The following is a 23,783-nucleotide window of genomic DNA, read 5'->3' as shown; positions in this document are numbered from 1 at the left end:
AACAACTTGCAAACACTTATCTTATGTCTCTTTCCGCGTTGGTGCTAAACTGCTCATACCCATCATATTAAAGTCACCGCGTAACTATAGGAGATGCAGAGGATACAGTTGCACCCGGGCCCAGGAGCTTTAGGGGACCTTTAAAGCTTTTCTTCTGCATATAGGGAGCCCAGTACTATGTATAAAGTATTATAGTTGGGGGCCCCGTTAGAAGTTTTGTATTGAGGCCCAGAAGCGTCAAGTTAAGCCTGTGCCTGAAATGACAGATTTTAACCATTTCAAGCGTCCATTATTCATGGCTAAGCGATGACGTAGGTTTGAGTTCAAACACTACTGAGTCATCCTTGACAAGTGGGAAAGAATGCTTCATAATAACTAAAAATGAGATACTTTCTTAGTTCTTTCTGACGCTTTGTGGGATGGCAGCTCGCATAGTAATCATGGATGTCATAAGACATGACTATTGTTACGTAGCAAATCGTTTTGCATGAAAGGACATCGACAAAATGCCTTGGCTGGCAAGTCACAGGCATTGAAAATTCTTTCCCATTATGTATGTATACACTATAGTGCTGTCCCAAAATAACATAAAGGAACATTAAATATCAGCCGCAAATGATAATGCAGGAAATAGTAAAAAATTGTAAAAGATTTTCTTGTTTTATGCAAATAAAACTTAGTAGTTGTATGACAAGTTATGCAACTCTCTCATATATGAGGAGGTACCCAGAAGAAACAGGGGTCTTCTGGTGGTTGTGGGGCGTTACTAGTCCAGGCCTCTGTTGGTAGGTGAATGACTGCGGAGCCCCTCTGAGGTGGTATGCCAGCCGATATTGTTGGGGAAGGTTGTGTTTGGCTCCAATGTTTTCTTATTTACAAGTTGTTCAGTTTTTCACCTATTTTGTGATGGCCGAATCATACGAACAATGTGCAGCTATGCAATTTTGTTTCATTTTCCACTGCTTAAAGTACTTGTCAAAAGAAGTCACATGGAGCGAGATCGGGTGAATACGGAGGGTGAAGCAAGAGTGTCATACCGTTCTTCATCAAAAATTGCTAAAAACTCAGTGCTGTGCGGGTAAACAGGTAAACGGTTCCTCCATTCACAGTAAGCAGGCAGTTGTTTATAAGTCACCGACTGCCTATTTACACGGGCCGATTCATTGTTCGGTTTTCTGCATGCAGAAACTGAACAACGAGTGACTGAATGAATCAATTACATTCTTGCTGGATCGCGGGGATTCAAATGATTATCGGCCCGTTTAAAAACACCTTAAGAAGATTTGAAGTTGTCACCGATGCATTGTTACAATGCGGTGTTTCTTCTAGGTACCCCCTTGTCGTTATACAACTGCTAAGCTTTATTTGCATAACACATGAAAATCTTTTAAGATTTTTACTATTTTCTGCATTTCCGGCTGATATTTAATGTTCCTTAATGTTATTTTGGGACAGCACTATAGTGTATGCATACAATATAGGAAATAATTTTGAATGCCTGTGACTTGACAGCCAAGGTGTTAAGGTTGTGCATCTGGGACCTGTGGTTCTACAGGCTTCCTTGTGCACATGCAACACCCCAGAGGAGTACCCCGGACACCTGACTAACGTGTAGAGCTGGGAGGGTAAAGTGTTGGCTTGTCACGTCGGCACTTACCCGTCTCTCTTCCCTGAGGGATGACACACAGCCAAGGCCAGAGTTGAATTGCAGGCCACCTTCGACACCCCTAGGATAAGGAATGCCAATAAACGGGATGATGGGGATAGTAGTTATCACTCGTGAAGCCACTGTTCCCACACACCGGTATGCTACACGATGGAGAAGAAATACAGACGCTTGTGTATAGTACCTCGGGTCCCCAGGAACAGTTAGGGCACTGTATAACTTTACTTATAAACTGTGGCAAACAATTATTCACAGTAATGCAGGTACAATTCTTCACAGAGAAAGTAGAACAGAAATCAGGGAGGATGTACAGGATGACACCGGACCTACACTCCACATTATCCGTCAGGTACCGCTCCTGGATTGGGAGCACTCCGGAGAAGGAAAGTGGGTAGGGGTTACTCCACAGACCCTCTGGCAGCAATTATTTACTCAAAAGATTAGTATCAACACCCTGCAGTGGAGACGCGTGGGTGTGACCTGTAGCATACTTCTGCGCGGTGATCCTAATTCTGGACGGCCACGCAGGAAAGACTTGTAATTTGAGTTAGTACCTTTACGTTGGACCTCTATATACAGAATTACTGATGAATGCTTTCTCTTGTAGGTTTTTGGGGCTCACTCCACTCACATCCAGATTTCAGTCGCTACGGGATATCTCTCCTTCTCCTCCATCTTCACCTATATGGAAGCTGAAGGTGCTTCCATGAGGCTCTGTGTTAGAGAAGCAACTCTCACTCAAGATGGACTTGAATTCCTTTCCCACTCTCAATCTCTCATATTTATAACTTCACTCACCACATGACATGACAGACTGATACATTTACATGCAGACTATGATTTTAGCAGAGTTAACCTCTTAAGCATCGCAGTTGTGCGATGCACAGTGCATTTACATAAGATAAACACGCATGACATTTATGGAGGGGACCAGGATGGTGTTATTGGCCACTACAGTTTTCCCCCTACTTAAGCAGCAGTGCAACACACACACTGGGAGTGGCAAGACAAGCTTTGCACAGTGCATCCACATAGGACAAACATGTATGACATATATGGAGGGGACCAGGATGGTTTTCTGGGCCACTACACACACCTTCACAGGTAGGAGTTAATTGAGCTGGCTGTGTGTGGTATTCTCCAGCAGCCAATCCCCATGGTCTGCTGCAGATAAATACCAGATAGCTCTTGGGAGAGATTGCTGGTCATTTTAGTGTCTTATGTATTACTATTTATCCCACTCATAGCTGGTGGTTGCATGCTTTGTCTGAAGTGGCCTTCTTTCCTCCCCTGAAGACGGTTTGGGCACCTACTGTCCCTCCCCTCCTTGCGTTCTCGGGTGCATGCTTTGTGTAGTGTGTTTTACGGTGACCGCAGAGGTGCAGGCAACCTGCAGGTTTCTCCCTATCCCTGGGCAGGTGTGGCCCCCAGATGTTTGATATTTTATGTGTGTGTCAGATGGGTGATGCCTGACACTGCTCCCTATGTCTGCATGGTGACTGACTCTCCCTATTCCCCTGGAGTGAGGACACTTGGACTATGGTTTACCATTGGTATGCACTTGAACTGGCTATGGTTTTCCATTGGTATGCATGTGAGCTCTGGGTGGGGTCCATGTTGTATGAACTACCTGTTATATGTTGGTGTGAACAGTGACATGTGTTGTATGTCTGTGCAAGTGGCCAGACGTGGTGTGTGCAGTCCTGTTCTATGTGGTATGTGTTACACTGTATGTTGGTGTGAACAGTGATGTATGTTAGGTCTGTGCAGGGTGCCAGACATATGCTTTATGTGCAGTCCTGTTCTGTGTGCAGTGTGTGTGAACAGTGTCGTGTCCTGAGTGTTCAGTGCATCTCTCCAGTTCCCTGATTAGGGATAGTCAGGTCAGTAGAAGAAGACAGTGGGGCTGCCTTTATCAAGGCGATGACTCCGCTTTTAGGCAGGGGTGCCCCTCTTTCCCTGATCAGTGAGGGACAGTTGTCCATTCAGTTTCCTAGAGAGGTGCAATTAGTCCGTGCAAGTACTATATGTGTGTGTTTGCGGTTTTAATGGATACGTTTGCGTCCCACTTGTGGTGAGGTGCGCCCAGCGGACATAACACAAGGCATTTTGTCGATGTCCTTTCATGGAAAAAGATTTGCTACGTAACAATAGTCATGTCTTATGACATCTATGATTACTATGCAAGACTCAGCTGCCATCCAACAAATCATCAGAAAGAAATAAGAAAATATCTCATTTTTAGTTATTATGAAGCATTCTTTCCCACTTGTCTAGGATGACTCAGTAGTGTTTGAACTCAAACCTACGTCATCGCTTAGCCATAAATATCTGAAAAAAATGCACATTTTCTAAGCCTCACAGACTCTTTAGCTGTCATCCACTTCTTAAGAACTGAGAAGAATATAATTTACAGTTCTTTTTGGGCAGTCTTGATTTTCTAAACACTCAATTCACTTGTATTGTGGAGTCTATTCTTCCAAACCTAAAGAAACACAATGAGCTGCGATACTAATTGTGCCAAACACCTTCATTACTGCTGCTGAAATCAGAGGCCTTTTATTTAAGTAAGTACAATATATTTATGAGGACATTCCTGTATTTAAGGGGAAACTTCAGCAAAAATGATAGTTTCCATTGTAGATTCACAAGTATAATGATAATGTTTGAAGGCATTGCTGTCTCTTAAGAGTATAGGAAGTACCTGGGTCGCATAGTAACATTGCATCAGTGACAACTTCAAATCTTCTTAAGGTGCTTTTACACGGGCCGATAACACAGGTCTGCAAAAAAACTTTTTAAAAAATTGTTTTGATTTTGTTAAATCATCTTTATGTAGTTTTTTGCACAGATTTCAAAAATGACATGGGTTTTTTTCTATCACGTAAGGCTTGCCTACAAAATAAAGTTGTAGTATTTGGAAAAAATACAAAAAACTGAAAATATTTTATTTGTTTTTATTATTTTAACATGAAGTAAAAGCAAAAAAAACCCAACAATCCCTAGCTAAAATAAGCATAATAGTGATACACATGTGTTGCAAAGTTATTATAAGTCTTTGTAAAAACGTTTTCTTTTTCCATCAAAGCTTCTTTTGGTACTTTTTCGGCTGTGTTCTTGTGAATTTTCCCTTTTTAACATCCAACAGTAGTCTGCCATCATGTTGACATTCCATCGATCTTGGTATCTGCGCTCCATTCCTTTTAGATCTTCATGGAAACGTTCTCCTTGTTCCTCACTTACAGCCCCAAGATTTTCTGGAAAGTAACCCAGATGTGAGTGAAAGAAATGGACTTTTGACACTCATGTTGCAGCCCAAGATTTTGTAGTTTTGTAACAATTCAGCAACCAAAGTTTTGTAGTTTGGGTCTTTTTTATTTCCAAGAAAGCCTGTTACAACAAGTTTAAATGAATTCCAGGCATTTTTTTCTTCCATTTCCATTTTAGTGACAAAGATTTCATCTTTTAAAAGTTTTCTTATGTCAGGCCCAACGAAGACTCCCTCTTTCAGCTTAGCATCTGATAGACCAGGAAACTGTTCACAAAGATACTTGAAACACTCTCCTTCTTTGTGTAATGCTTTCACAAACTGTTTCATTAGTCCCAATTTGATATGAAGTGGTGGAAGTAAGATCTTTTTAGGATCCACTAAACTTTGTCTTTCAACATATTTAACTCCAGGAATAAGAGCCTTTCTGATTGGCCAGGTCTACTAGACATAGTGTTGTTTCTCGTCACGGCTATCCCATTCACAGAGGAAACATGGAAACTTTGTGTAACCACTTTGTTGACCTAGTAACATGGAAATAACTTTCAAATCCCCACAAATGGTCCATTTATGGTCAGAGTAGCTGAGCTTATTAAGAACAAACCCAAGATTTTCTTAGCATTCTTTCAAATGGACTGAGTGCCCAACAGGCACAGAAGCATATTGGTTACCATTGTGATGAAGTACGGCTTTCAAGCTCCTTTTTTACGAATCTATGAGAAGTCTCCATTCCTCCGTCATACGTTATGTTGAACATTTCCATGATTCCAGGTACATTGTTGCAGAAAACTAGTTCACCCTCTTGTGTAAAAAAAGGGACAAATTCCTTTTCTCTAAGTCGGTACCATGAAAATGAAACACCGGAGGCTAACATATGTCTTTCTTTAAGTCTAGACCCTAACACTTCCGCTGAATCCTTTGGTAGGCCCAGATCTCGTACTAAATCGTTCAAGTCTGATTGAGAGAAAAGTTCAGGGTCATTGGTACCTGGATCATAGCTGTCATCATTATCGCCGCTACTATGTGACATTTGGTCTAAATCGTCTAAAATATTGTCCAGGGTATCCGGAGGTGAAGGAATAGGCAAGTCAGGTCCATGAGGAGCAGGGCGAATAGCCGAACGTATGTTGGTTGGGTATGAAATGTCCTTCCTGTTTTTTAAATTGAAACCTTGCACTGAACAAGAACAAAAATAACAGTCATCACTGTGATTTTTAGGCTCTCTCCAAACCATGGGTACTCCAAAACTAAATGATTTCTTCTTACCTTGAAACCATTGTCTCAGCTCTTCAACACACACACAGAACACACTATATGGGGAGCCCAAGATTTATCTTGGTCCCCTAATTTCATGCAAAATACACCTTCTGAACAAAATTAGAAATGTTCCTTTGTTGCTTCTTGACGATATAAGTCCCACAAATATAACAGAAACAGTTAGGAGAGCTGACACATCTTCTAGTAGCCATTTCTTCTAAATACCGTATCACAAAACTGTTTGATGCGTACACCACAGTGGCTGGCTCCACACTGAGTCACTGACTGCAGTCAAGGTCACGCCTAGCAGACAGTTTAGATTCGTTGTCCTACACGTACCGAACCTGAAAAACCCTGAAAATAAGAAAATTTCAGGTGAAATTTGTGACTTATCTAGGGGTGATGGAATTTTTTCACTATTTTTACCGTAATCAGCACAAAAAATACTGTTAAAACCCACTAATTAAATATGCTACAATTTTTTTCATCGCAGACCTGTGTAATCATTCGAATTCCCGCGATCCAGCGAGAATGTAATTGATTCGTTGTTCAGTTTCTGCATGCAGAAAACCGAACAATGAATCGGCCCGTGTAAACAGGCGGTCGGTTACTTATGAACAACTGCGATCCTCGGCCCGCACCACCTCCATCATTAGCTATGCTCCTTCCTGTGTAAAAGCATAGGAACAATTATCGCAGGGATGACCAATTGGGCATCTTGCGTAGGACAGGTCGTCCCATGTAAAAGCACCTTCAGCTCTGCGTATTTTGTTGTTGCAACTCAATTCCATCCAGGCCATTTCCTGTTCCTCAACCAAACATCTGAGGGCTTTTTTATACGGAACGATTATCATTCAAAAAATTGTTGAATCGTGCAAATTTGAACGATAATCGTTCATTATAAACAGGCCAACAATTGAATTGTTAAGAAAATTGTAGATCAATGTATCAGTTGATTGCTTTTGCTATTAGATTATAGACTAGAAAGATAAAGCATCCTGCTAGTATAAGTGGTGAAGGGGTTAAATGTAACTATTTCTATACACTAGTGAGTGTATGTTACTGGGTAAGACAGAGATAAGATAGTATACAAGCCCCCTCCCTTGCATTCCTTCCTAATGAGAAAATAACTGTTTCTTTGTCTGTTATAGTTACACCTTAAGGCTTCTTTCACACGAGCGCATATTGGTCGGCCATTGTCACGGAGCCCATGCAGCGGCCGACGTATTCCAGTCCAAAAGATAGTTCCAGAACTATGTTTTGGGCTCGACGTAAAAACGCCCGGCGCTATATTGGCTTGGCCGGGCATTATTATGTCTCACAAATACGCCCATGTCACCTGATGCATTGGAATCCAATGCATCAGCTCACAGTGCATATCAGGCAGCTGTGAAAACGGCCGACCGATATGCGCTCATGTGAAAGAAGCCTAAGGGTGAAGTCACACGAACGTATATCGGCTCGGTTTTTACGCCGAGCCGATATACGTTGTCCTCGTGTGCAGGGGGGGGAGGATGGAAGAGCCAGGAGCAGAAACTGAGCTCCCGGCCCCCTCTCCGCCCCTCTGCACTATTTGTAATGGGAAGAGGTGGGGCGGGGCTAAGTTCCGTGAATCAGCCCCGCCCCCGTCCCACCTCTCCACATTGCAAAAAGTGCAGAGGGGCGGAGAGGAGGCAGAGAGGGGGGCAGGAGCTCAGTTCCTGCACTTGGCTCTTCCATCCTCCCCCCCTGCACACGAGGACAACGTATATCGGCTCGGCGTGAAAACTGAGCCGATATACGTTCGTGTGACTTCACCCTAAAGGTGTGAACTTATGTTAATCATTTCAGTTATAGCCTATCATGTATTTTTAAGATCTATTTAGACGCAACGATCATCGCTCAAAATTCGTTAAAAGTCTCGAAACTGAGCGATGGTTTTGCTTTTAAAGACGACTGTTTAAACGTAGCGATTATGGTTGGAGAATAGACGATAAACGATAATTCAATGATAGTCTGTTTGAATGGCATGTGCATCAGTGAAGGTAAAGAAAAAGAGGTAAAAACCGTTAAACGACTGAACGATTTTCATTTAAACCAAACGATAAGCGAACTACCAAACGATGGATTTTAAGCGGATTGAAAAACAACGAAGAACGAATGACTAACGAAAAGTGCACGATGGGTGCGCGTTTACACGTAACGATTATCGCTCAATTGTGACACTTTTAACGAGTTGTGAGCGATGATCCTTGCGTCTATATGGGTCTTTTTTAGTTTTGGAGGTATATACTTTTCCTGTGATGTCATTTATGATGTATAAACAACTTGCAACTTTGAAGACATTAGAAATCATTTGATACCGCAACAGCTTGGTGTGATTTGTATTTCTCCTAAGGATCCATGCTTCTACACGGGATCTGAGATTGTCTTCTCCTTCGTAAACAAAATAAATTCTCAAGATGAATGACGAATGAGAATTTGTTCTCTTCTCGATCATTTTATACTGGGAGTAAAATAATCGTTCGCATGTCGTTGTGTGTGAACATTGTAGCAGTGAACATAAATGACTGAATAATATGCAAAAGCAATTGTGACCGCATTTGTCAACGATTTATCTGCCTGTATAAACAGGCTGCACAAGCTAACGGCAAACTTTCATTTATCGCTCCATGCAGTGGGCTTGGGTTTGCACAGCGCCTCGGACATGCATGCTACTTCACGGGGTAGGGGGTGGTGGGCACAGTCTGCCTCTCATGTGTATTTGTCTGACCTGATGATCAGACAAGAACATTTGTTTACCCACTTATCAGGCCTTGTACAAGTGCCGCCGATCACTCGGAGATGTGCTGCCGACAGCAATGAAACAGTATTGGGCACAAACGATCATATGAACAATCATTCATCCCCAGTGCTGTCTGAATTGCCCTGGGTGAAAGCCAGGTAAACAAGTGCCAGTCTCCTTAATAGGATGCTTGTTACACAGCCCATATTGGGTTGTGTAAAAGGATCCTTGGTCCTGAAAATGTGGTTCTCTGGCATCGAATTACAATTTCGAATCTATGTAAGCATGACGGCAATAATGTGATCTCACCACATCTGTCTTAGGCCTCATTCAGATGAGCGCTGTTTTAGCGCAGTATAGGCGCGTGAAAAGATCGTGTGAACGGGTTAATTCCAGCTATTTGTATTAGCCCGTTCACACAATCCGAGGGGTGTGTTTTCCAGCACCCATAGGAGTCTATGGAAAGCACGCACCAAAGATAGGTCAGGTCCTATCTTTTCTCATACCACGGAGCTTAGATATGACCTTGAAGTGACAGTCACATGTCTGATCTTTGTTAGGTGCATGAATTTAGTGCATCTAAAATTCTTCCATGTAAACATTTCTATAGGAAACCGTTGGTTATTATAGAAGTGCTCTTTTCACTCGCCTCTAATGTGCGCAAACAGCGCTCATGTGAACAAGGCCTTTAGTGTGATATGTGAGCAAGGCCTCATGGGACACTTAATTACCAGAACTTGCAGACAGTGATTTCTACAATCAAGATGATGGTTTGAATTATTCTCTTCTGATCAGCAGGTAGTAGGGTGAAGCCATATACAGTATAAACGGATATGTCTGCGGTGTAATTAATAACACTTAATTAGCCCTACATATATTCAGCTTTACCATTCAACTTCCCCCTCCCCGTTTCTCCCAAAGTCCTACATGATGCCCCTCCCTATGTTTCTTTGAAAATGTCCTTGTTCTAACCCCCCATTTCCCACTTATGACCATATGATCATCTGTTTTGAATTGTACATGGGATGGTAAATGATGCTGTATCTCTCGGAGGGTACTTACATCCAGTGCTGCATGGCTGGTCTATCCTTCCCAAATATTGCCAAATATAAGCCGCTCATCTCCATCAATTTGCATTTAACACTACATTCACACAGGCGAGTGCAGATTGGGTAGAGAAACTCGGCACAATATCGCACTTGCCAATGTGTGATTTTCACGGCAGTGCAAAGTGTTTTCGATTAAAAATCACTTTTGTGAAATTGCGATCCTTGCGCATTTCACATGCATGATAGGATCACAAGTGTTTTCCATTGACTTCAGTGCCATGCAATGCCATGCAATGTCTTTTAAGGTCCCATTGAAAACAATGGGCAAGGCTTTCCGAGAGAATGCCCAAAAGAATGGATTTCATATTTGTGTGAGTTTTCTGTGTGCAATGCTAGGTTCGAAATCTTATCCCCAGAGTCAGCGATGACCTCATTCTTCTACAATCCTGCCATACCTGATGGCTTTGCAGCCTGGGGATAGGGGATAACTTGATATACTGGTACAACTCCTAATAAGGGAGATGGAATAAATCCTCCACAGTGCCACCTATTGAAAGGCAGCATTCCTTCAAGTCAAAGTCAGACTTTTTATACAAGTCTTGTTACAATGACTGGGAATTAAAAGCAAAGCCAGACCCCATGTACATACAGCTGTTTCCAGGTTATTGCCCTTCATCAGTGTACAGTAGGAGTCTGGCTTTTGCTAGTGAGAGGCCTGGGACGGGGGTCAGAAACGCTCTTTTCTCCTTAGGGAGAACAACTATATACTATAAACTAAGTGAGGAGACTCAAATGGCCACGCACGCTCCCAGGCCTCTCACTAGCAAAAGCCAGACTCCTACTGTACACTGATGAAGGGCAATAACCTGGAAACAGCTGTATGTACATGGGGTCTGGCTTTGCTTTTAATTCCCAGTCATTGTAACAAGACTTGTATAAAAAGTCTGACTTTGACTCGAAGGAATGCTGCCTTTCAATAGGTGGCACTGTGGAGGATTTATTCCATCTCCCTTATTTGCATATTACCCAGAGGAGCGTGCGTGGCCATTTGAGTCTCCTCACTTAGTTTATAGTATATAGTTGCTCTCCCTAAGGAGAAAAGAGTGTTTCTGACCCCCGATACAACTCCTGTAATAGTTTATTTTTGTCAATAAACGCAATGCAAAGTGAATGAACAAAAGAGAAATGTAAATCAGTATCACTCAATATTTGGTGTAACCGCTCTTTGCCTTCAAAACAGTATAGGTACACTTGCACACAGTTTTTGATTATACGGCTCCCCATCCAGCAGCACAGTCCTGGCGTTCACTGCATGAAACCCAGAAGAAGCGTTGGGCGATCACATGCCATTCATTGTGCAAGTGACCACTCAACCAGTTACAGGCTTCAGCGGACATGAAAGAATCACCGCTGTAGCCTGTGCACAATGAACGATACATAACTGCCCACAGCCTCTTCTGGGTTCCATTTAGCGGGGCGGCAGCGCTGAGGAGCTGCTGGCATAAGTGAATATTCAATTTTACCGCATTTTAAGCCAGTGTAACTTTTTTTCATATACCGGAAAAACCCTTTAATGACATTGGCTGTATGTTTGGGATGGTTGTCTTGTTGAAGAATAAACTTGGAGACAATCAGATGCCTCCCTGATGATATTGCATAATGGATAAGTATTTGCCTGTATTTCTCGGTGTTGAGGACACTATTATTCCTGACCAAATCCCCAACTGAATTTTCAGAAATGCAGTCCCACCATGCTTCAGTGTTGCACTAAGTTTCCTTGTAAATTACTACTTCTACAGTGCTCAACATTGCCCATATGTTTGTGCTTCTTCAAAAGAGCTTGAACTGCACGTCTTGAAATTCCAATCTGCTATTAAATATTTGCCTCGAAGAGACCTTGTTGATGAAGTGTAACTATCTTGTGTCTTGCCATGGTGTATGACCTGTGACATGAGACTATCTTTCACAACCTCACCTTTAGGCCTCCTGCCCACGGCTGGGTTGGATTCCAACTGAAATCTCACAGCGGAATCGTACCCAGTGCTGGTCAGAGACCCTATACTCACCTGTCTGGATCCACGGCGAGTGTCTCGGCCAGCGCGTCGGCGCACATGCACAGGGCATGACCCTGACGTCGCGCCAGTGATGACCGGGTGACTTGCCGTGGGACGGACGGCTTCCATTGACTGCAGTGGAAGCTGTCCGTGTGATTTTACGCACAAAATAGAACTTGCTTGCTGCGGAAAATTGCTGTTGATTTCCGCTCGTGGGCAGGGAATAATCTTTTAACATGACAGCTCCCCCCCCATAGCCATATACAGACGACTGAATAAAACATTCTACACTCAAAAAATAAAAACATTAGACAAATGGACAATGTTTCACTGTCTGGTTTTAATTACGGTAAAACAAAAAAATGTTGGTGATATAGTCCTTTTAATACTTGTACTTTTAAAAGCATTCGTACTTTGCAGCATTTTTTCCAAACTTGCCTAAAACACTGTATACAGTGAATAATAATAATCTTTATTTGTATAGCGCCAACTTATTCCGCACGTCTTGTTTTGACCAGATTTTCTGTGGTAGATTTCGGTTCCATGTTACACTATATACTAACCCTTTTTCTGTGCCTCTACTAGAGCATTCTTCAGTAAAACTTTGGGCGATCGTCTCTGTGTGTTTCACTGTATACACAAATGTTAACATATATGTCCTGTTTATGTCGCCAAGATGGCAATGAGAGCATGTTGGAGTAATGCCCCAATATCATGGGACAACTGTCGGCTAAACGACCTGCAGCAGTGACGTCACCGCTAGTGGTTAGCGCTCTTGCAGAGCATTTATACAGGCAGATCATTGCTGAGTAACGCTCACTTCTCGCTTAGCACTTCACATTGTATTTAAGAGACACTGAGCGGGGAGCGTTTACACGCAGTGAGAAGTCAGTGAACCAGCGATGATTTTTCAAGTGAAAAGTAGACGAATAGTAAATTATGGCTTTACATTTAGACATAAAGATAATCGCGCATTTCTGATAGTTTGAACGAATTTTGCGCAATAATCGACCAATGTAAATGACCCTTAGTGCCTTCAATGACAGCCTAAGGACTAGTGTAAGGACAAGGGCCAATTAATTTTGTTTTTAGTCTCCTAGACGCTAGAACATACTGTTCAGTTATTCTTATTGTTCAAGGTACTCTCCTAGAATGTTTGCTTGCAGACTGTTTACAGCTGACTTTATAATGAGATTAATGACTAATTGCCAACAGCTCCAGTGTTTAATATTTATTTTTATACAGTGTAGAGCCGAGTTTGTCCACTGAAGCACCTTCAAATAGTTGATCAGGGGGTGGGGTAGGGGTGCTGTTAGTCAAATGCTCACTTATGTACTATTGATGACTTATTCTAAGGATAGCTATTTCCCCCAATTCCCCGAAACACATGAAAACTTGGCATGGCCAAGTATTCATTTGTTTTACATGGCAAGAGGGAAGTAAGTTGTAGCCAGACAGTTCTGGTGGCGGCTTTTCTCCAGGTGAAACAAAAAGATTGGTTGTAACAATCCGGTTCTGGGTTGAAGTCTCTTGGTGTAACCGGTGCGGATTGGTAGCGTGTCAAGGAATGCAGAGGTCACCACATGGGTAGGTATCAGTTGGTGGTACAGAGGAGCAGGCGGGTAGCGTAGTCAGGAAAGCCAGAGATCAGCACACAGGTAGGTATGTCAAGTAGTAGTATGGAGGAGCGCCAGGTGGAAGAGCTTGACTACTGTCTGGAAGCACAATAATCTCACAAGGATCAGAGGTGCCAGGCTAGGTTATATAGGGTGGACAATCGCAAGACAGGGTGGATCTACAGGAACTGGGTTAGCAGGAATGCGAATTGGTTCAGCAGGTGATCTGTTCAATAGTCTGATAGCTCACTGGAGAGCTGTCGCCTGGAGCGCAGGAGGTCTCGGGTTCGAGTCCCAACAGTAGTTCCCTCCTACCAGGATGGCCTCCGGACATATCTGGGGCCGACTTTACTGGGTACCTGTGGTGAAACTCGCTTGTAAGCCTTGGAGCCTGGACGTTGTGGGCTGGTTCCTACAAGTTCTCCTCTGGGCCATATCCTTTCCTTTGCACTAGGCACTACAGCCTCCCTCTATGTGTTCTGGAGCCCAGGATTTGGTCCACGAGAAACTCCTCTTCACTCTGGATCTTCACTGGTGGAGGAGGTGGCTGGCTTCTTCCAGGAAAGGTGTTGCTATAATATGGCTTAAGTAGCAACACATGGAATACTGGATGGATTCTAAGTCTGCCACGGAGTTTTAGGCGGAAGGCTACTTGGCCCACCTTTTGAGAAATCTGGAAAGGCCCAATAAACATTTGCCCCAATTTGGGAGAAGGCAAATACATTTTTAAGTTTTTAGTAGACAGCCAAACCTTATCACTCACCTGGATGGTAGGGAAAGCTTTGCTATGTCTATCCGCTGCCTTTTTGTAGTGTTCCTGTGCTTCTTGTAGCATTTCTTTTAGCTTTTCCCGAGTTTCCCGTAATGCAGTTAGCCTATGAGTGACCATAGGGGTGGAAGCATTCACGGAAAGGTCAGGAATGAACACCGGATGTGAGCCAAGGTTATCAAAAAAAGGACTTTGGAATGTAGAACTATGTCTGGAGATCTTATAGGTGAATTCTGCTGTAGGTAAGTAATCCACCCAATCATACTGGAGGTAGGAAATGAAACAGCAGAGGTATTGCTCAAGAGTCAGGTTGGTCCTTTCGGTCTAGCCATTGGACTGAGGATGGATGGTGGAAGACAGGTTGATAGTAATCCCTAGGGCAGTACCAAAGCTTTACCAAAATCTTGATGTAAGCTGAGCCCCTCTATCAGAAACTACATTATCGGGAATGCCATGCAGCCTAAATATCTCCTGGATCATTAATTCCAGTTTGTTCAGCAGTGGGAATAAAATGGGCAATTTTTGTGAGCTGGTTCACCACAACAAGGACCATAGTCATTTCTTAAGAAGGGCAAAGACCCACAATAAAATCCATTGATATTGCTCCCCAAGGCCTGAATGGGACTGGAAGTGGTTGGAGAAGTCCTAACGGAGGAGATCGTGGTGTCTTATTTCGCGCAAACATTACACAAGAGGCAATAAATTTTTGTTCACATTGTTTTTACAATTAGGCCACTAGAATGAACAAAGCAGTAATTCCAGAGTTTTCCTGACTCCAGGATGGCCTGTAAGTTTAGAATCATGGACCAGTATAAGGACTACAAATCAAAAACGATCTGGAACATACAGTCTGTTTTCCTGCATCCAAAACCCCTTCTTAAAAGAGAGATCCACGTCCATAGAAGGGTGATTGAGAAAGGGGTCATTTTGGTACCCATCTTTGAACTTACTTGGGAATTCTTTTGAGTCAACTATTCCCAGAAAATTTTTTGGAGGGGGACAAAATTGTAGTCATTATTAGTTCCCTTACCCGGTTCAGTAAGAATCCTGGACAAGGCATCAGCCTTGCCATTTCTTGAATCAGCTTGATAAGAAATGATAAAATTAAATCTGGAGAAAAACAAGGCCCAACGTGCTTGTTTTGCCGATAGCCTTTTAGCCGTCCGGATAAACTGTAGATTTTTGTGGTCAGTAAGGCCTCCCTCACACAGGGCGTTTTGTACAGCGTTTAGTGCTGCCTTTTCAGCCCAGCGCTAAACGCTGTACAACACTCCCATTCATTTCAATGGGGCTGCTCACACAGGGCTGAAAATGCTGCGCCTTCAAACACTGCGCTTTGACAGTGATGCAAGCTCTATTTTGGGGCGTTTTCAGCCCTACGTCGCCCATTGAAATGAATGGGCAGCGGTTTTAGCACTGCTGAAAACGCGGCAACACTTGGTGCCGCGTTTTTGGCAGCGTTAACCGCTCGCCGATTTTCGGGGTGAGGGCTTGCAATAGAAGCCCTACCCAAAAAATCAGTCGCAGCTAGGTAGAGAAAAAAAAAAAGCAATACTCACCTAGCCGCTGCAGTCCGGGTCGCGGCCGCTGGTCTCTGCCGCTGATTCGGGCTTCCTCTGCACTCACAAGTCTATTGCCGTAGGCCAGGTTTGAGAACCCCGCCTCCGGCAATAGAGTGCTGTGATTGGTTATCGGCACGCTCAATGTCCAATCACAGCCCTTCATTGACTGTCTCAGCCAATCAGCATCGGCATGCTCTGATTGGCTGAGACAGTCAATGAAGGGCTGTGATTGGGCATCGAGCAAGCGCCGACAACCAATCATAGCACTCTATTGCCGGAGGCGGGGTTCTCAAACATGGCCTACGGCAATAGACTTGTCAGTGCAGAGGAAGCCCGGATCAGCGGCAGAGACCAGCGGCCACGACCCGGACTGCAGCGGCTAGGTGAGTACAGTTAGTCCCCGACTTGCGAACAGGTTCCGTTCCGGGAGTCCGTTCGCAAGTCCGTTTTGTTCGCAAGTCGAACAAATGCTTGTATGGAGGGGATCGCGGGTGGATCCCACTCCATACAACGTCGGGTGCCGGCTGTTCTTACAGCGGGCACCCGGCGGCAGCAGTTCCGACGAGCCGTGGCGCTTGTCGGAACTGTTAACACTTTAAATACCGCTCTGACAGCGGTATTTAAAGTGTTAACAGTTCTGACGAGCGGCGCGGCTCGTCGGAACTGCTGCCGCCGGGTGCCCGCTGTAAGAAACAGCCGGCACCCGACGTTCAGGGGGCCCGTACAGCGTCCCATGATGAGATCGCGGGACGCTGTGTGGTTGCTAGGCAGCCGGGGACCTCCTGAAAGGCCCCAGGGCTGCCTATGCAGAGTGCCTATCAAGCGCACGGCTTGCTAGGCGCTCTGCATAGACAGCGCTAGGGCCTTTCAGAAGGCCCCCAGCTGCCTAGCAACCGCGATGTGACCGGACAGGCTTCTATCAGGCTTGATAGAAGCCTGCCCGGTCCCTGCACAGTATGATGTAATGCCATAGCATTACATCATACTGTGCTGTACAGATAGTTCGTATCTAGCGAAATTCGTAAGTCGAATGTTCGCAAGTCGGGGACTATCTGTATTACTTTTTTTTTCTTTTCAGCATCCTTGGCTGCGTTTTCAGCCGAGCTGAAAACGCAGCCAAAACGCTGGCATAAAGTATGCCAGCGCTGCTGAAACGGGGCGGAATCTGCAGTAGACGCAGCGTTGAAAAACGCTGCGTTTCTGCAAACGCCCTGTGTGAGGGAGGCCTAAGGACAATTACAGGATGATTGGCACCTTCCAAAAGATGTCTCCCTTCGGAGAGGGCAACCTTAATGGGTAACAGTTCTTTATTTCCAATGTCATAGTTTCTTTCAGCAGGTGACATTATATGAGACAGAAATGCACAAGGGTGCAGTTGCATCTTGTCTCATATCATATTCTGGGTTCAGGTCCCAACATTGGGCTTTGAAATTCAACCTGCTGATCCTGGATTCCCCAAACATATGCAAAAGTCATATGACCCTGTTGAAGTCGTTAGGTTCAGATTTCTGTAATTTAATGTGGAAGGGCCTTAAAGGAATTGTACCTGAGTTACAAATTGAAAACGCCTCTGCAGACATGATATCAGAGCACTACTCTCTGCCATTGATGTATGCTCCCAGCAGATACTCAAGAAGAGGCCTGGCAGCCTCAAAGCACATATATATACACTAGTTATACAATAAACAGAGTAAATACACCATTGTGTACTCTTACATGTTCCCTGGTTGCACCTTAGGGCAGATTCAGACAAAGGTGGTTTTGTCCCCAATGGGACAAAATGAAACCACTGATATCAATAGGACTTCAGTGGTTTCATTTTCACTATGTCTTTCCTCGTCCGGCCGAGAAAAGATAGGACCTGCCCTATCTTTCTTGCACATAGTGAATACTCCGTGCGGGGGAAGATCGGGCAGCACCTATCTCCCTGCGGTTATTTTCAAACTCCTGCGCTCTAGCGCAGAGTTTAAAAAGCCGTCGAAGGGGAAGGGATTCCCCACCTTCAGTTGCAACTACGGTCTGTGCCAGCGAGCGTAGTTGCGCCTACGGTCATCTGAATAAGCCCTTATACCCAAATTTTCAGTATTCGTGGTCCACACGTCCAGCGTTAAAGTTGTGATGGTCACTTGTGGTTGGCTGCACCCGCTATACAGAAAATTTTCTGCTTCTAAGTGTTAAACCTACACATCCCCACGAAGGATACAGCCCACGCTGCAGTTTTTCTTTGTTTCGGGTTGCTCCTTTTCTGTACTGTCCTACTTACCATCAGGTCTGCACTATACAGTTCCAGTCAAAGTAATGAAAGCTGAACTTTCCTGAAAGTTTCCATCTACCATCTACTGCGATATGTGAGGATACGCTGCAGTCGCTGAGCCCCGCACACTATTTCATGTAAAGTATAGACACCGCGTGACGTCACAAGGGGGCGGAGGGCGTCCAATAAATAGCAAAAAGCAGAATACCTCGCCAGCTGGCAATGGAAAAACTATAAACTGAAATAAAACGCAGTCTGGGAGAGATGGATGTTTTACAGCGATGTCTGTTTCACTGATTACATTCAATTTAATAACGATTTGTTTTTACAATGCGCTTTGTAAACCAAAGAGTAGAACTGGTATAAATTGTATGTTGTAGGGCTGTGTGATATATACACATAAACCACGGGGAGCAGACGCCTTTACAAGTCACATAATATTTATTAGGCTATATTTTCACAGGCCAGATTTGTTGCAGAAATTGCTGTGACTCAAAATCTATGCTGCTTTCTTCATTTTTTTCTGTAGCGTGAGCATGAATTTCTACAAGCCCCATTCTGATGAACGGGACCGTTATCTGTCGCGTGCGAATGCATCCTGACTCTGCTCCATTTTTATTTGAGAATTTCACTATAAGCTCTTCTTCATACGACCGTGTTTGCGCAGTCAGGATTTGTTGGAATCCATTTGAAAATAGATCCGTTATGGGTGTCAAGGCCCTTATCGTGGTACAGGGGGTAGACAAAAATATGGAAACACCATGCGAAATGCATGGGATTTTAATTATTAGCACTGCGCTGCCCTTTTGACCCTTGCTTGGCTGAGAGATTTACTGGCAAATTTGTGTTTACTTCACCTCTTGCCCTGCTCTGGGTGGTTTTGGGAGCCAGCTGGTACAGCAGCTGGATATTAGTGTATCTTGACACCACCAGGAAGTCCTGGTGGAGTCAAGATTGACAGGGGGTGACGCTGTCTGTACCTGATTGGCTGCACAGCTCAGGTCCTGCTAAACCACTAACGTAATACTGCAGCTGAAAGTCCTATGGCTCTTCGGGTCAGCCACTACTGCAGCCGGGGATTGCGGCAGCTAAAAACCCCATTTCCCCGGCAGCGCAGCAGAAGCCTGCACCCCGCTCTGTGTTTAAGCGGTAAGTGGGGTAGCAGGGGAGGATTGGCTGTGCGTAATAACCCTTTACCGCTGTCCTTTGACAAGCCACCACCCCGCTCTGTGTAACAGCGCTGAGCAAGGTCGTCATTATTCAGGACACAGAGTGCCGCGAAGCAGGCCCCACACCCCCACATATGAGTACAATTGCACTGCACAGCAGGAACGACAGAGCGCCAGCCCACCAGTAACTGAAATACGCCGTCCAAACACAGAGGCACACATACGTCGCTTACATGCGTCCTTTCCCCCCCCCCTTCCGCACACTGCCTAAGGAGAGCATGGAGCCTACAGTGTCGGCGGACTGAGAGTTACAGGCTGAGAGTTACAGCATAGACCTCCAGGAGGAGGACACCCTGCAGCCTACAGCGCTGTGGCAATGTAACATTAAAAACCTTAGGCGGCGGGGGACAGGTGTTTCGCTGCGGAGGGCTGCTCAGTCACATAGCAGCCATTTAGCACCTTCCAGGACCTTCTGCTCTTGAGCTTATCAGGAGCTAGGGGTGTGACAGGGGAGTTTTCCCTGTCACACCCCTAGCTTACGGTGGCATCAAGATACACTAATACCCATGAGCAATGGAACCTTGTTGCACAGCTCAATATTCACTTCTGCCCCGCAGCGTCTGCGTCATATTACCTCCACTTAAAATCGGTCTCTACATGTCTTATTGGAATATGATTTATAATCCCATCTAACTTAAGGTATACATTTCGTACAGTGTTTCCATATTTTTATCCACCCCCTGTATGTATCCTATTTAAGAGGAGGGTCCAGTGCCCATAAGCTTTCTCTATGAGCCAGCGCAGCTCCCATCTGTCTGGCTATTGCTTTCCCTGGTAAAATAGTAGTGGCTCCAATATGAGCCACTCATGATGGCAGTGTGAGCAGAGCCTGAAAAGAGACCGAAAGCTTCAAAAGTACCTAACTTTTCAGAATAAGCTACAGTGTGTGCGCATGAGAAATAACTTTATATGACGTGTATATTGCATTTATCACCAGTTTTATCCTTTGCAGACTCTATCTCTAATTGTCAGTTGTCTCTGAGTTGATAGTTGGAGACTGCTGTTATGATGTGTTTTTATACAGAGAAGAGTGCAGATTTTTCTCCCTAACTCTCTGTGACATAGGCCGCCTGCAGACGAGCGGGTCGGATCCGGCAGCGAGAAATCTCGCCGCGCGATCCGACCCCAGAGCCTGCAGGGACGACCGCGTACTCACCCGCGCCTGGCGGCCCCGGCTCTTTGATGTGCCGGCTGCCGCGCAGCCGGCGCATGCGCAGACCGGAGCCGGCGGCCAGGTGAGTGCGTGCCCCGCAGGAAATTAGAACATGCCGCGGTTTGTTTGCCGCGCGAGATTTCGCGCGGCCAAACCGCGGCCGTCTGCATAGGAGTGCGTATTGTAATGCACTCCTATGCAGACTTTCAGCGGCGGAAATCCCGCGGGAAATCCCGCGGCGGGATTTCCGCTCGTCTGCAGGCAGCCTTACACAGAGAAATAACATAATCAGGAAGGACACTAGAGAAGTACTGAGCAGTGGAGTTGTGAATAAATAACAGTAAATAATTCTACCAACATGTCTGCGTGACTCTCTGCTTTTCTTCCTCCTCCTGCCACCTTCCATGTCATCACCTTCCTCCACTTGCTGTATAACAACTTTTTATCTCTGTTACTAGGGAGGAACCTCACTTGAAAACAGGCAATGGCTATCTCTAATTCTCAATTGTCTCTCAGCTGGTGACTGGAGATTGTTGTTATGATGTCTTCTATACACTGTTCACAGGGAAAAGGCCAGATTCTGCTCCTTGAAGGAGTTGTCTACGCTCATTTTGACTGATGACCTGTCCTCTGGATAGGTCATCAGTAGTTGATGGATGAAGGTCCGCTGCTTGGGACCCTGTCCATCAGTTGTTCATGTGCACTTCAGCTACTGCTGCACTGTAACAGGACCAGGAAGTGAAGTAGCAGTGTGGCTCTCCCATTGATTTCAATGGAAGTGAAGCCAGCGCCCGCACTTCTTCACCTGTCTGCTGATGACAACGTCTGGGCCACAGCACTGCACACCGGGCCAGACGATCAGCTCATGGACGAGGGTCTTGAGTAACGGATCCCTGTCCATCAACTACTGATGACACATCCAGACAATCCCTTTAACTTTCTGTAACACACACATAGAAATAACATCACCATTACAGAAGTACTGGACAGTGGAGATGTGAATAAATAGCAGTAAACAACTTGGTATTGGATCTATCAGCATGTTTGTGTGAGTCTCTGCTTCTCTCCCTCCTCCTGCCCCTTACCCTGTGTACAGACGTCTATGGGCAGCATGGGTAATCACTCTGCCCCACTTCCTGTATTCTGTCTTGTTATCTCTTTTACTGGAGAGGAACCTTTACTTGACAACAGGTAGTGGGCAGCAAATTAGAAGGAAGGGAGACCCCTGGTGGCCAACACTTCAGAGTGATTTATCAGCACAAAAATTCCATGTTGGCTTTCACATAACAAGTTGTTTGAAAAGTCTGTGACCATTTAAGATCAGAATACAAAGTGCAACTTGTATTATTTACGGTTTTCTTACCGTGTCTGGCATATTATAGTACAGAGTGATTTGGAAAATGTTGTAATTGAGGTTTATACGTAGCAAGTTAAAGTTTTATAACCAGACACAAATAAGTGACTTTCTCTGAGTTTCATGCAGTCAATCAGTTACCTCCGTAGTATAATAAAAACATTGTCGTAAAAGTATAAGATTAGCAGATCACTGGATCTTCTGTTTGTTGTGTCCTTTGTAAGACTGGTTAACCCCTTAAATACGCAGCCTATGTTTCTTTGGCTTTCAAGATATGGCGATTTGTTTTTCATTTTTCATCTCCACCTTCTGAGACTCGTAACTCTTTTCTCCATCCATGTAGCCATATGAGCAGAGGCGTAACTTGCAGCTCCCGGGCCCCAATGCAAAATCTGTAACAGGGCCCCCAACTATAATGCTTTATTCATCGTACTAGACTCCTTATATGGAGAAGAGAGGCCTTATGGGCCCCCTAAGGCTCCTGGGCCCGGGTGCATCCGCATCCCCTGCACCCCCTATAGTTATGCCCCTGCATATGAGGGCTTGTTTATTTGCAGGCAAAGTTGTATCTTTTTATGCCACCATTGGTATCAAGGGGATTTTCCAGGACTTTCCTACTGATGACCTAGTTGATCGGCTGGGGTCCATCAGTTGGGATTCCGGCTAATTTGCCAGAAATGCTATCGTGGAAAGAGCCAGAAGTAAACAGCTCTGTCTGTATTGCTGCAGATGTATTTGGTAATGCAGGCATAGCTAACATTGAATTCAATGGGAAGTGTGCCTGCATTACCAACCCAGGCCGCCGCAATACGTAACAGCAGACCTCTGCTAATCAACTATTAATGACCTATGCTGAGGATAGGCATAGCAACCAGATTGCATTCTGGAGGAGACAAGGGGTGAGTGAAAGAACTCCCTTCCTCTCTAAACCTCTTAGATACCAGGGTCAGCACTGACCGCAGCATCTAAGGGGTTTAACAGTGATCTGGCCTTTGCAGAAGGACTCTGGCTGTGAATTACAGCCTGGCCTTAGTGGTGATCACCTTGGCTCTGTTTCTGGGCCTGTGTGCTCATCATCACATACATGTACGTTGGGATGTGGGAATGGAAGCCTTTCCCCAGACCTACATGTACGTGATAATACATCAAGGCATTATTGTACAGTAGTTAAAATGAACAGCATCCTCATTGAGTTTCTCCTACACTACCCTAAGGCCCTTTTACATAGAACGATTATCAAAATATCGAAAAATATCGAAATATCAAAAAAATTGTTTTAACGAGCTAAAATGAATTTTATTATAATTGTTCAGTGTGAACGCAGCCAACGATTGAACGATCAACAATTAATTGCTCGCTTTTTCTTATCATTCATTTTATGCTGGCATAAAAATCATCGTAGCATCTTCACTAGAGATGAGCGAGCGTACTCGGATAAGCACTACTCGCTCGAGTAATTGGTGTCAGAACCGGCAACTCGCGGGGCCGCCGTGCCCGCACCACCGGTCCTGCCACCCGGGCTACAGGAGTGCGGCGTAGGGGAGCCCCGGTTCTGGTGATCTCCCCGGGCCGCTGTAAGACTGGTCGCCGCCGGGTTGCTAGGGAGGCAGCTGGTGCTTCTAGTCACTTGACTACCAGGCTGGCTTCCCTAGTAACGGTCTGTGCTGCAAGACTGGGGGCGTGCCCCCAGCACCTCCCTGATTAGCCCTGCTGCTGTCAGGCTCCCCGCCCCAATCAGCTTCTGGGGCGGGAGCACTGACAGCATTTAAATATGTGTGTTTTCCTGTC

General features: G+C 44.9%; 1 protein-coding gene across 1 annotated transcript in view; it reads left to right on the top strand.

Annotated features, from left to right (window-relative positions):
• Positions 1-4,160: 4,160 nt before the first annotated feature.
• SNX31 (sorting nexin 31) overlaps positions 4,161-23,783 on the top strand; it is a 133,076-nt gene continuing 113,453 nt past the window's right edge. The window contains exon 1 of the mRNA XM_066578383.1: positions 4,161-4,233. The gene's annotated coding sequence lies outside the window, so the exon portion shown is untranslated. The remainder of the gene's footprint in view (positions 4,234-23,783) is intronic.

This window comes from Eleutherodactylus coqui, chromosome 9 (genome assembly GCF_035609145.1).
Source record: "Eleutherodactylus coqui strain aEleCoq1 chromosome 9, aEleCoq1.hap1, whole genome shotgun sequence".
Taxonomy (NCBI): Eukaryota; Metazoa; Chordata; class Amphibia; order Anura; family Eleutherodactylidae; genus Eleutherodactylus; species Eleutherodactylus coqui.
This window is presented reverse-complemented; position numbering and strand designations above follow the sequence as displayed.